Source organism: Pelophylax lessonae (assembly GCF_965119305.1).
Source record: "Pelophylax lessonae genome assembly, chromosome: 10".
Classification (NCBI taxonomy): Eukaryota; Metazoa; Chordata; class Amphibia; order Anura; family Ranidae; genus Pelophylax; species Pelophylax lessonae.
This window is the reverse complement of record NC_138777.1, coordinates 141,436,292-141,450,236: the sequence shown is the minus strand read 5'-3', so window position 1 is coordinate 141,450,236 and position 13,945 is coordinate 141,436,292. Positions and strand designations below refer to the sequence as shown.

The 13,945-nt window shown below is 47.6% G+C and overlaps 1 protein-coding gene across 5 annotated transcripts in view; it reads left to right on the top strand.

Annotated features, from left to right (window-relative positions):
- DUS2 (dihydrouridine synthase 2) overlaps window positions 1-13,945 on the top strand; it is a 1,337,959-nt gene that overhangs the window by 990,016 nt on the left and 333,998 nt on the right. The window lies entirely within an intron of this gene.

The window sequence follows — 13,945 nt, the reverse complement described above, 5'->3', positions numbered from 1 at the left end:
GTTTGGGGGTCTTTTTCTATCTTTATAGCTGGAGCGGTGGGCTGCGCACTCGCAGCGCTTTTAAGGGGACAGCACCTAATTCTTGCACTGTCCTTTTTTTCTCACTTGAGCATGGATTCTCAGGATAGCAAATTTCCACCAGCCTTGGTGGGGGCCCCCAGTTCTCCTGTGGCTCCTCTGAGACCTGATTTGGCGTGCTGTAGTGGCGACTTTGGTGTCTAATATGGAAATGTTGATGGCTGAACGTGCTGCTCGTAGGAAGCCCAGATTGTCCCTCTCCTCTGATTCAGATGGTGATATGGCTGCTGCTGCTGCAAGCGTGCCCTTTTCAGGGTCCCGCTCGTCCTTGGACACGCAGGGGTCTGAGGGGGAGGCGGAGGTAGAGGGGGTTGATACCTCCTCTCCGGGGTCGCCCGAGGAACGGGCGACCATGGATGAATTAATTATTTCTGTGAAGGACACTTTACATTTGGAGGATGAGCCCAGTCCCCCGGGCGTTGTGTCTTCTTTTGGGACGCACAGGACCCGCAAGTCGGCGCAGGTTTTTCCCTGTCCCGCTGAGTTTCATTACACTGTTAATGAAGTGTGGCGCACGTTAAAGCGTCCGTTCGTGGTGCCTAGTCGGTTCAAATTGCTTTATCCCTTTGCACCGGCTACGGAATTGCGCTGGTGTGTACCTCCACAGGTGGATCACACGGTTGCAGTGTTGAATAAGGCTACCTTGGTTCCTACGGAGGATTCCCCGGTTTTCTGGGACCCAACGGAGCGGCGTTTGGAGCCGTATTCCTCCGTATAGGAATGGCGGGCTCTCTGCTCAAACCGATTTTCGCGTCCGTATTAGTGGCGCAGGCGGTTGCTGATTGGACTAAGGTGCTTAGGAGCAACCTCGTGTCTGATGATGTTCCGCCTGCCCGGCTGGAAATGGTGGATCAAATCCACCAAGGTATCATGTATCTGTGTGATGCGGCCTTGAATGAGGCCCCCTTGGTGGCTCGCCTCTCCAGTGTCGCGGTGCTTAACCGACGCCTGATATGGCTGAAGAGCTGGTCGGCCGACCAATCCTCGCGGAAAACAGTTGCTGATTTTCCCTATGCTGGCTCTCGCCTTTTTGGCGAGGCGTTGGATACCCTGGTAAAAAGCATCACGTGGGGCAAGAGCACTATGCTGCCCCAGAACCCGAAGCACAAGCCCTTCTGGGGCAAGAGGAGTTCTGCGCCTAGATCCAGTCAGGGTTCCTTTCGTGCCTTTCGGAACCAATCCAAAGGCAAGCCCTTCCAAGTCCCAGGGGGGACAGAAGAAGCCCTGGGCGGGTAAGCAGAAGTCAGGCAATACCGCTTCAACGGGCCAGTCCACTTCTGCCTGAAGGCACGCCCTCACCCGTTTCTGGGGTGGGGGACGTTTGCGTGGTTTCCTCCAACCTTAGCTGTTCCGGATTTCGGACAGGTGGGTTCAGGAAATCGTTCAGTCGGGATACAAGATCGAGTTTCTTTCCCGGCCAGCGGACAGATTCTTCCCCTTGAATCTTCATTTGCCTCCGGGGCGTCTGCAGGACTTGCACCGTGCGGTTCAGGACCTCCTTGCTCAGGGAGTGGTCGTCCCGGTGCCTCACCGGGACAGGTTTCGGGGCTTTTATTCCAATCTGTTCACTGTGCCCAGAAAGTGCAAAGTGCGTCCTATCCTGGACCTGAAAGCTCTGAACCGCTTTGTGCGAGTTCGAAAATTCCGTATGGAGTCTCTCCGATCGGTGGTGGCTTCTCTGAGCCCAGGAGAGTTCCTGGCTTCGATAGACCTCAAGGATGCGTACCTGCATGTCCCCATTTTCAAGGGTCATCAGCGGTACCTTCGGTTTGCCGACGCGGAAGACCATTACCAGTTTGTGGCGTTACCTTTCGGTCTCGCTTCGGCTCCCAGGGTCTTTACCAAGGTACTGGCGCCGGTTCTGGGTCTACTGAGGGCTCAGGGCATTGCGGTCTTGGGGTATCTGGACGATCTCCTCATAAGATCGAGTGTCAGTCAGGACCTGGTGCGCGATCTGTCCATCACGGTCCGGACACTTCAGGAGTTCGGATGGACCATCAACATTCAGAAATCATCGTTGTCCCCTTCGGTTCGTCTTCCCTACCTGGGGATGATTCTGGACTCTGCTCAGGCGAAGGTGTTCCTGCCGGAGGACAAGCTCCGAACATTGCGGGACGAGATCGGGTCCCTCAGGGTTGTTCCAGCATCGTCACTTAGGACCTGTATGCGGGTCCTGGGGTTAATGGTGTCGACCTTCAAGCCGATACCTTTTGCTCAGTTCCACACGCGGGCTCTCCAAGCGGAGATCTTGGCCAAATGGGACGGACTGGCTCAGTCCCTGGATCTGCATATCTCCTTGAGTCGTCAGACAAAATTGGCTCTTCTGTGGTGGCTCCAGTCCCCGTCGGTGACGGAGGGCAAGTCTTTCCGTCCGTTGGTTTGGACGGTGATCACCACGGATGCCAGCCTGTTAGGCTGGGGTGGGGTCCTGGGCACCCTGTCTGCCCAGGGCACTTGGTCGGAGGAGGAGTCCTCCCTTCCGCTCAACCTTCTGGAATTGCGAGCGATCAAGCTCTGCCTCCTCCAGTGGTCGGACCGTCTACAGGGTCGTCCTGTCCGGGTACAGGCGGACAATGCTACCGCGGTGGCTTACATCAACCACCAAGGGGGCACCAGGAGTGCTCGGGCGGCCTGGGAGGTGACGGACATTCTGTCTTGGGCCGAGCTTCATGTCCCGGCAATCTCAGCGTTTCACATTCCGGGTGTGGAAAATTGGCAGGCAGACTATCTGAGTCGCCAGACCCTGGACCAGGGGGAATGGTCCTTACACCCGGAGGTCTTCCAAATGCTGTGTGTGAAGTGGGGATCCCCGGACGTGGATCTGTTTGCATCTTGGCTAAATCGAAAGGTGGGAAGGTTCGTGGCAAGAACGCGCGATCCATTGGCGGACGCCTCGGATGCGTTAGTGGCCCCTTGGCATCAGTATCGTCTGATGTATGCCTTTCCTCCAATTCAGTTGCTGTCCAGGTTCCTCCGCAGGCTAGCCTCGGAGCTGCACCTGGTGATTCTGGTAGCGCCGGACTGGCCTCGCCGGTCCTGGTACGCCGACGTGGTTCACATGGCAGTGGCGCCACCGTGGCGACTGTCCATGCGGGAAGATCTTCTGTCTCAAGGACCGATCTTCCATCCTGCTTTACAGTCGCTGGCTTTAACGGCCTGGCTGCTGAGACCCAGGTCCTGAGGGACAAGGGTCTCTCCCCTGAGGTCATCCCTACTCTGATCAAGGCTAGAAAATCCTCTTCTGGTAAAATCTATTACCGTACTTGGAAAGCTTATTTCGCCTGGTGTGAGTCCAGGGGGTTTTCCCCTCGCTCGTACTCGGTGTCAAGAGTGTTGGCTTTCCTCCAGTCTGGAGTGGATCAGCGCTTGGCGCTGGCCACGATAAAGGGTCAGGTGTCTGCCCTGGCTATCCTTTTCCAACGCCCTGTGGCGTCTAATTCCTTGGTCCGCACCTTCATTCAAGGTGTGTGACACTTGGTTCCTCCCAGAAAGGAGCCTTTACCTCCATGGGACTTGAACTTGGTTCTGTCCGTGTTACAGCGTGCTCCCTTTGAAAATATTAGGGAGATCTCTTTGCCTCTGCTGTCAAAGAAGGTCGCCTTTTTGGTGGCGATCACTTCGGCTCGCAGGGTGTCGGAGCTGGCGGCGTTGTCTTGCCGCTCCCCTTACTTGGTAATCCATAAGGATAAGGTGGTGTTGAGAACACTTCCGTCCTTTCTTCCCAAGGTGGTCACTGAATTTCACCTTAATGAGGAAATTGTTCTGCCTTCGCTTTGCACGAAGCCTAAGCATCCGAAGGAGATTGCTTTGCATTGTTTGGATGTTGTCCGGGCGATCAGGGTTTACCTGTCGTCTACAGAATCCTTTTGTAAAACGGATTCCCTGTTTGTTCTTCCTGAGGGATCTTGGAAGGGCATGGCTGCGTCCGCAGCAACTATTGCCAAATGGATCAGACAGACCATTGAGCAGGCTTATGCTTTGAAGGATCGGGTTCCACCCTTCCCTGTTAAGGCGCACTCTACTAGATCTGTGAGTACGTCCTGGGCTTGTTGGCATAGGGCCTCGGTGGCCCAGGTGTGCAAGGCTGCGACTTGGTCGTCGGTGCACACTTTCTCGAAATTCTACAAAGTAGATGTTCTGGCATCAGCTGATGCTTCCTTTGGCCGCAAAGTTCTCAGTGCGGCAGTGCCATGAAGGACCCTTGTTTTTTTATGGGTCCCTGGCTGTTGGTATTTGCTTTCCTGGGCGGTTGCTCCTGTTTAGCATTGTTTTTTTCTGTTGCCCAGTGGGTTCTCTTACAGTGTATGTAAGGTTCCTTTCTCTGATATGGGTACGGCGTTGCCTCTTCTACGGTTGCGTCTCCCACCCCTCATGTCTATACTGCTTTGGGACATCCCAATAGTGATGACTTAGAGGAGGCGGCGACTGTCGGAGGACGTAAGAGAAAACTGAATTTTTGTAAAATCTTACCTGTAAAATTCCTTTCTCTGAGTCCTTCGACAGTCGCCGCCCCCGCCCCTCTATGGGGTTCTTGTTACTTACTGCTATGCTACCAAACTGAGTTGGGAGTGGACACTGCAGGGGGGTATTGACCAGATGGGACAGCCCCCAGGGGTGTATACATGCAAATGCCTTTTGTTTTTAACTAAGTCTATATGCCTAGCTACTCCTGCGGAGCAGATGACAATACCCAATAGTGATGACTTAGAGGAGGCGGCGACTGTCGGAGGACTCAGAGAAAGGAATTTTACAGGTAAGATTTTACAAAAATTCAGTTTTTTTGGCAATTTTTTCTTTTCTTTATTAATTTTTTTTTTTACACACTGTGACCAGAGCAATATAATGTACCATAGTAACATTGTACTATATGGGCTGTGATTGGCCCAGTCACATGGTATAGATGGGCTGTGATTGGCCCAGTCTGTACCATGTGATCACTGTGACCAATCACAGCTAGCAGCGCAATTGTACACAATGGATGGCATGAAAGGAAGCCATCCATTGTTTTCAATTGTCATGTGATCTTCTGTAATTGGTACCGACAAGCGGGCCGGTATGCTGATCAGTGATCAGCTGTGTCTGTTGGACACAGCCGGTGACAGATCGCAGTACGGCGCGATCTGGGAGGACGTCATATGACATCCACCTGTATCGACAAAAGTCTCGCCCTGCAGTCATTTTACTATAGGCTGGGCAGGAACTGGTTAACCACTTGCCGACCGCCGCAAGTCGTGTGAGCGGCGGACCCGATGTCCGCCGCTCACTCACGATCGTCCGTGACAGCGGGAGAAAGGCAGGCGGCTGATGTAAACAAGCCGCCTGTCATTCTCCCCTGTGTAGGAACAGTGATCATACGGTTCTACTATGTAGGACCGTTGATCATTGTTCCTAGACCTCAAGCCACAGCCAAGCACAGTTAGAATCACGCCCCTAGGGACACACACCACCCCTCCCTCTCAAAAAAGTTAACCCCTTCACTACCAGTGTCATTTTACAGTAACAGTGCATATGTATAGCACTGATTACTGTAGTAATGTCACTGGTAACCCCAAAAATGTCAGTCAAGGATCCGATCTGTCCGCCCCAATGTCGCAGTCCCGCAAAAAAAATCGCAGATCGCCGCCATTACGCGTTTAAAAAAAAACAACAAAAATGACAAAAATCTTTCCCTTTGGTAGTAAACGAGATAACTTTTGCGCAAACCAATTAAGATACGCTTTTTGCGATTTTTTTTTTTTTTACCAAACATGTAGCATAAAACAAATTGGCCGAAAATTTAAAAAAATTTTGATTTTTACATTTTTTTTTTGGGAATTTCATATAAAGAAATGTGAAAAATATTGTTATTTTTGCAAAATTGACGCTCTTTTTTTGTTTATAGCGCATGATCAAAAAATCGCACAGGTGATCAAATACCACCAAAAGAAAGCTCTGTTTGTGGGAAATAAAGGACGTCAAATTAGTTTAGGTACAGCCTCGCACGACCGTCAGTTAAAGTCACGCAGTGCCGAATCGCAAAATACCCCCTGTTCAGGAAGGGGGTAAAATCTTCCGGGGCTTAAGTGGTTAAATAAACTCCTAAACCATCTACAACTTGTTTTTTTTTTTTTTAAAGGATATATTTTATTGAGTTTCAAGAATGAAACGACAGCAAACAAACATTATATAGTTTCACAACATTGTACTTTCAAATAGAATAACCCTTTACACAATTGTCATATTGTCTAACCATTCAGCAATCTGTACAATGCCAGTGTACCATTAATTAAGACATATAGGATGGAAAAATGGTGTGTTTGTCTTTTTAGAAACCATAGTAAAGCATACAAAGTGTAAAAAAAAAAAAAAACGCAAAACTCAGGGGTAGCCAGTGCTAAACTGATGGAGTACGAGTGTAATCTGCACAATAGCATGAGTATCTTAATGCTTAATATCCATCCCAGAAGAACATTAATAGGAAAGTCATTAATCAAACATCAATATCACCAGAAACGACTTAACAGAACAGACCCTTTCTCTCTTTTTAGGGTCACACAGCAGGGGTGCCCTTTGTCGCCCCTGCTGTTTACGTTAGCCTTGGAACCATTAGATCTTCCCAGCTAATTACAGGTTTTACAAGAGAGTCTGGGGTAGACAAAATCTCACTATATGCCAATGATGCCCTTTTCTACTTACAGATGTTTCCCTCATAAATGCAATGTCGGTAATAAGGAATAGTGATGGACGAACATCGGCCAGGGCGGTTCGCGAATGTCAGCCGCAAATTTTCTCAAAAGTCGCTTCGCGGCGGGCCCCATTGACTTTAATGGGAGGCGAACTTTAAAAACCTTTAGGCCATATTTGCAGCCACAAAAGACGTACTATCTGTGCACAAATAGTCCCAGCACATGGACAATGTCATAACAGAAGTATTGCAATTGAAAACGTTGCCCTAATTTTTTTTTTTTCATAAATCAGCAAGAACTGACAGCAGCCGGTAAATACATGTCTAATACATATAGGGTCCATTCACACATCTGTAAAATGGGTCCGCATCCATTCCACAATTTAGCGGAACCTTTACAGACCCATTGATTTTCAATTCCAGTCTGAAAAATTAGGCATTCACAGAATAAAGAAGTAAGTGTCGGCCAGTATTGGCCCCAAAAATTAGCCCACATGGGTTTACCTGACAGCTAAGAACGTGGTATTCTGTGGCTGAAGGTACATTAGGCATTCACAGGATACAGAAGGAAGTGTCGGCCTGTATAGGCCCCAAAAATGAGCTCACATGGGTTTAACTGACAGCAAAGAACGTAGTGTATTTGATGGCTAGAGGTACATTATGCGTTCACAGAATACAGAAGTAAGTGTCGGCCTGTATAGGCCCCAAAAATTAGCTCACATGGGTTTAAGTGACAGCAAAGAACGTAGTGTATTTGATGGCTAGAGGTACATTAGGTGTTCACAGGATACAGAAGTAAGTGTCGGCCTGTATAGGCTGCAAAAATTAGCTCACATGGGTTTAACTGACAGCAAAGAACGTAGTGTATTTGATGGCTAGAGGTACATTAGGTGTTCACATAAAAAATACTTGTCAGCCCTGAAAGGCCCCAAAAATTTGCCATTCAATGGACATGAAATGCCTTTTATGCCGATGTTTGTAGCGAAGCCAAGGACCAGGAATTGCTGTTGGTGGATGACGGTCTGGCAGATATTTGTGGCCTGGCATGAGGAATTTCAATGAAACATGGTCTACTGGTCACATGTGTTGAATTCCTCAGATATTAATGCTGCATTAATTTTTATTAATGTGAGGTAGTCTATACTGTCATGAGCTAGGCGAGTGCGCTTATCGGTCACGTTCCCCCCCCCCCCCCTGCTGCGCTGGACGTCCTTTCGGACAGGACACTGGACGGGGGGCAAGCCAACATTTCCATTGCAAATTGTGCAAGCTCTGGCCAGAGGTCAAGCCTGCCCACCCAGTAGTCCAGGGGTTCATCACTCCTCAGAGCGTCCACATCGGCCGTTAACCCGATGTAGTCGGACACCTGTCGGTCTAGGCGTTCCCTCATGCTGGATCCGGAGTACAGCTGTCGATGGTTCGGCTGAAAGAAGGATCTCATCTCTAAAGTGACCAAGACATCTTCCAACCGCCCTCTTCTTGCAGGCGCTGTTGGATTGCTACCCGCAACTGTCTCTCTGTGACTGGAAATTCCTCTGCCAGCACACAGAAAAGCAGAATGCAGCATTTCCCGCAGCAAGGCCTGGAAGCCCTGCATTCTGACCGCCCTCTGTGATTGTGGTAACATTTCCGCCATTTTGTGTTTGTACCGGGGGGTCTAAGTACATTGCCACCCAGTACTGCTCCTTGGCCTATATGTGTTTTATACGTGGTTCCCCCTTAAAACACTGGAGCATGAAGGCCCCCATTCACACTAAACTGGAGGCAGTGCAGTGGCCTGCTTCCAGCTCATCATCCAGAATAATGTCTGGATGCAGGTGTAGGAAGGGAACGGGGGAGGAGCCTGTCAATGGTGCCAACTCTGAGTGCTTGCTGAGGCACTGTGGAGCGCTGTCCAGCAGGATGATCCGAGGAACACTCAATCCTCCAGCGTCCCTGAACTGCTGAGCCGTCCGTCCGAGGCCCCCTCTTTGGACTCCCATCAGGAAAATCCCCTGAGACGATGTAGCCTATGGGACCTATACCGGATATAGCCGATACTGCTGACACCTCCGAAACAAGCTGCTGCAAGATAATCGGAAAGCCGAGTCCCGGAGCCAAACCCCGGAGCCGAAGGGAGAGGCTAGCCGTGGGAGAGCAGCCGACACTAGAGACCCCGGGGAGAAGACGCCACCGGGCTCCTGAGTCACCCAGCCTGGAGGGTGCCCTTGGATGACCGGGATAATGAAAAGCAAAGAGTGCTTGGAAGTCGGAAAATGAGACACAGACACAGTGGTGGTGGACACAGGGGTCAGAGACTAACTGGGTTGCACTGGACTGGTGAGAGGGGGAAACCCCCCCCCCTTCTATTATACTATACTGCAATGTTACATAGTATTAGTAGCAACCCTCTGAACTGTTCTTAATATACTTGAGCAATCTCCGGATGGACTGTATTTAAGATCGCTTACTTACATCAACCAGACACAGTGGCAGAAGACATAGGGATAGGGTACTGACTTGGCTCTGTTGAAGTGGTGGGACGGGAGATCCCCCCCCCCCCCCATTACATTATATTCTATAGCCACACAGTAATAGTCTTGCCTCTGTGAACTTGGTTGACTATACATCTGCAAATATATGTTAGACTGGAATACAGTAAGAAACTCTTCATAGCTAAGAATATATTTCTATACCTGCTCACAGAAAAGCTGCGGGAGAAGTCAGTGCAGAGAGAAGTAAGGCGGCTGGCTATAATTGGCCTGGAAAAAGCACTTGATTTGTTCGAGACTGTTTTAAACAGATAAGGATCCTCCAGGCTTCCCCCTCCTCACATTTGAAAGGGAATACTGGCTTTGATTTTCCTCTGGAAGATCCTCCTCTCTTCCCATATTGAAAAAAGGCACTGGCTAAGATTCTCTTTTGGAAGAACCTCTCATTAAACTGGAATAAAGGTGATAAGTATCTGTTGGGACTTCCTATATAATATTGATTAAAATATATGACAGTTATAACCACATCTTGAATGGATACTTGAAAGGTACTGGATTGGATTAAAGGGGAACCATTTTCTATCTTTTTCCTTTTTCGCTGGGTTTAATAAAGAGCTCCCTGTCTGGGTCTGAGGGACCAGACCCAAGGAGGGGGTATCTGATAGAGTCCCATCTGGAAAGACCCCTGGTACGGAGTTGGCTTTAGCTACAAAGCTAAAGGAAGCTGAGTCTTGGGTTTAAAATCCTAGAGCGAGGCTGGTAAAAGCAATCTGAGGTGAAGAGGAAACAATAAGCCCCCGCTGGTTTGAAAAGAACCCCTAGACCAAGATAATAATGAAGAACAAACAGACAAAAGAAGGGGCGGGGAAAACAACAAAGGTAACTGCTAGCCCAGGGACAATCAAAATGTACATGACCCCAGATGGAAAAGGGCGTAACTCAACCCCTGAAAAACAACCGGTGGTCAAACCAAAACAAAATGCCGAAGGAAATAAAAAAAGAAAAAACTCACAGGAGTAAATGAGGAGGATAATTCGGAACTATCATGTGAAAACTCACAGTTAATGGGAGATGGGGAATCGGGAAGAAAGGAGGGGATAAGGATTGAGGATCAACCACCTACAAATAGAGAGATGAAAGAAATGTTTGCAAGTCTTGAGAGATCAATTAAAACTGAAATGGCGACCTTCCAAAGGGATTTGGGTTATATCCTGACCAGAGTGGAGGAAACGGAAAAAAGAACGGAGGATCATGGAAGAGAGATGAAAGAATTTAAGGAGCAGATGAAAAAAATACAGCTAGAACAAAGGAATATGATATATAAAATGGAGGATCAAGAGAACAAACTAAAAATAGAAATATTACAGTCTGGACGGCCCCATGAAGGCAGATGCACGCACCAACCTACAACCCAAAAATAGGGAAGAAGGAAGGAGTTGGCGAGCAAAGACAGAGCTCAACCCCGGGGATATGTTGATTAAAGTGGGGAGGAAGAAAATCGACTACCCTAGCAAGGGGGGGGGGTAAAGCTAGGTGCCCATTGGGTAGAGAGAGGGAGAAAGGGAGGGAGGAGGGGTGAGGGAGAGGGGAATAGGGGAGACCAATAACAAAAGAGTACTCAGTTCTCATATTAAATACAAATATCTATCTCCCAACCGGGGACCTGCCCTCGGGAGATGCCAGCCTAATAAACCTGTGAGTTAAAGGGGGAAAAACAATGAGTAAATTTAAAGTTAGGGAAAATAGGGGAAAAACTAAAATAAAGAGATGGCAGTAGTAAACTACATGTCCTATAATGTACGAGGTTTAAACACGCCAGTGAAAAGACAAAAAATCATGGGGGAAATTACGTTTCTGGATGCGGATGTGGTCTTTCTTCAGGAGACACACATCGCATATACCTCTAACATTAGACTATATTCCCGTAACCATCCTTTATGGTACTATGCAGATACACTTAAGAAAAAATCAAGTTGGGTAGCAATAGGATTTGCCAGAGGCACGAGATTTGTTTTGGAGGATAGGCTGGTGGACCCGGAGGGCAGATTCCTCTTCTTGAAAGGGAAATTAAACGAGGAGGTAGTTACATTAGTGAATATATATTAGCCCCAATGAAGGACAGGTAGCTTTCCTGGGGAAGATTCTGGGGAAATTAATAAGCTTTAAAAAAAGAGGGGTGATTCTGGCAGGGGACCTCAACCTGAGCCTCGATCCAAAGATGGATAGTACATCGCGGAGCCATAGGTTCTCGAACCACCTGATTAAGGAGGTTAGGAAAAAGTTATACCAAAATCAATTAGCAGATATATGGAGAATACTCCATCCAAAAGAAAGGGACTACACCTGTTATTCAAATGTGCATGGGACATATTCAAGAATTGACTACCTTTTGGTAGAACATCGCTGGATCGAGAAAGTACAGGAGGCGAGGGTTGGGATTAGGACCTGGTCAGATCACTCCCCCATTACAATGAAAATGAAGATGGGCAGAGAACAACCTAAAATGACTACGTGGAAAATTAATGAAGAATTGATTAAGGATAAAAAAAATGGGGAAGGGGGGAGAGGGGGCGTGGCTGAGGGAGAAGCAGCAGGAGATGTGCTCAGCGTGAGCTCCGGACTGCTCCTTCCCGGACCAAAGTGACCCCGCCATGCTTTAACGAGGCACGGAGAGCGAGAGAATCGGAGAGACACGGTGAGACACAGTGAGCGAGAGATGCGGCATGCCAGCAAGGGGGAAATCGAAACCCTGCGGCGCTGCTAGACATACCCGTGCACAGTCCCGATCTCTAACTGAAAAAAATACAGAGGAGATCAAAAGGTATTTTACTGGCATAAAAAGTGTAGAGGCCGGTCCTGTGTTGGGCGGTGTGGAGCCTGAAAAAGCGGGAGAAGTAAGAGTGGAAAGCAGAGAGAGCCTGACGGAGAAGCAGCTGCACGGGGAGCAGACACCACATGGGGAGACAGATACAGCTACGGTTACGGCTACGGTAATGGAGGAGGAAATCTCTACCCCCATAAGGTCGGTAGACCTGAGAAGGAAGGAGGTAATGCGGGTAGGATGGAAGAGTTCCCAGTATGGATGCAGCCGAAAGATAATATAGAGCAATTGAAAGACCACAAGGAGACAACAGCAGCAGATAGTGACTCAGTTGAGACTAAGAACACTGCAGCGGAAATGTGGTCTCTCCTACGGGCATTACCAGCAAAAATGGACATAGAAAAAATGATGTCAAAAATGGAAGAATCACACCGAAAGGAGATGAAAGAGATAAGGAAAGAAGTGGGCGAAATATCAAAAACAGTGAGCACTGGAGAGAAAGCCATTGCAACAATATCTGACAGAATGACAGAAATAGAGAAAAATCAAGAGGAATAGTTAGAACTAACAGCCTCTATGCAACTACAGATGGAAGATCTAGAAGACCGGAGTCAGCGAAATAATCTCAGAATAAGGGGGCTCCCCGAGCAAGTGGAAAGAGAACAACTCCTGGAAACGGTAAGGGGTATTTTTTCTAAAATTTTAGACCCTAACAATATAAATACCATAGTACTGGATCGGGTTCATAGAGCCCCGGGACCTAAAATGGCAGACCCGGACAGACTTAGAGATGTGATATGTCGGATCCACTACTTCTCACAAAGAGAAGAGATCCTTAGGATGGCATGGCTAAGAGGGACAATTGAACATCATGGAGTTAGCATTAAAATACTCCCAGATCTCTCCAGGGCTACACTTACCCGTAGAGCCATTCTGCGCCCACTTTTGGAAAAGGCCAAACAGCTAGGGTTCACCTACCTTTGGGGATATCCACTAATGGCTATGTTCCGTAAGAACACTAATTTCTACACCCTGCGATCCATTACAGATTTACCAGGCTTATTTAAATTTCTGGGAACAGAAGAAATTAAGATACCCAATTGGCGGGCAGCGTTACCCTAGTATCTGGAGAACACTCTACATGGGAAGAGAAGAAGCCCTAAAATTCACAGAAAATAAAGAAGAAAGTTTAAAAGCTTAAAAATTGATCGAAAGAAGGAAATAACTGTGTCAGGATTAAGAAGTTTCAAAATGAACTATGGACTCTCCTTTTTCCTTTTTTTTTTTCTCCTCCCCATGGATTTCTTTTTTCGTTTTTTTTTTTTTTTTTTGTTTTTCTCTCTTTTTTTTTTTCCAATATTTATGATGAGTAAGAGATAAAGTAGGAATTTCTCTAAGATTTAAAGATAACTAATTATATTGAGAGGAATATTGTTGGTTGATTTTGTTTTTCTTGCTTACTTTCCCACTCTAAAAAGGAAAAAGGAATTTTCTTTGCTTTTTTTTTTTTTTCTCCTTCCCTCGGTCAGTTCTGAGATGTAATGGAAAGAAAGAGGAGGATTATCTCCCTTTATCCTCCCTCTACCATCCCTATACCTCCCTATATATATTAAACTACATAGAAGGGATATAGTTATTGGGAGGGGGTCATTCTTAAACTTGACCCCTGACATAATGAATATAGACAACATTTAGGTCTAAACATGCACTATTATGTATTATATACACTATTACACACAATTATATTAGTACACTATAATTATGAATACATTTTGGTTTTAGTTGTTATACACAGATACACGGACACACGAGTGATTTCTCTTTTCCCCCTTCGGTGGGAGAGGAGGGGGAACGACATATTAAGGGTCACAAGGGAGGAAGGGGAGGGTGGAAAGGGAGAATCACCTTCCC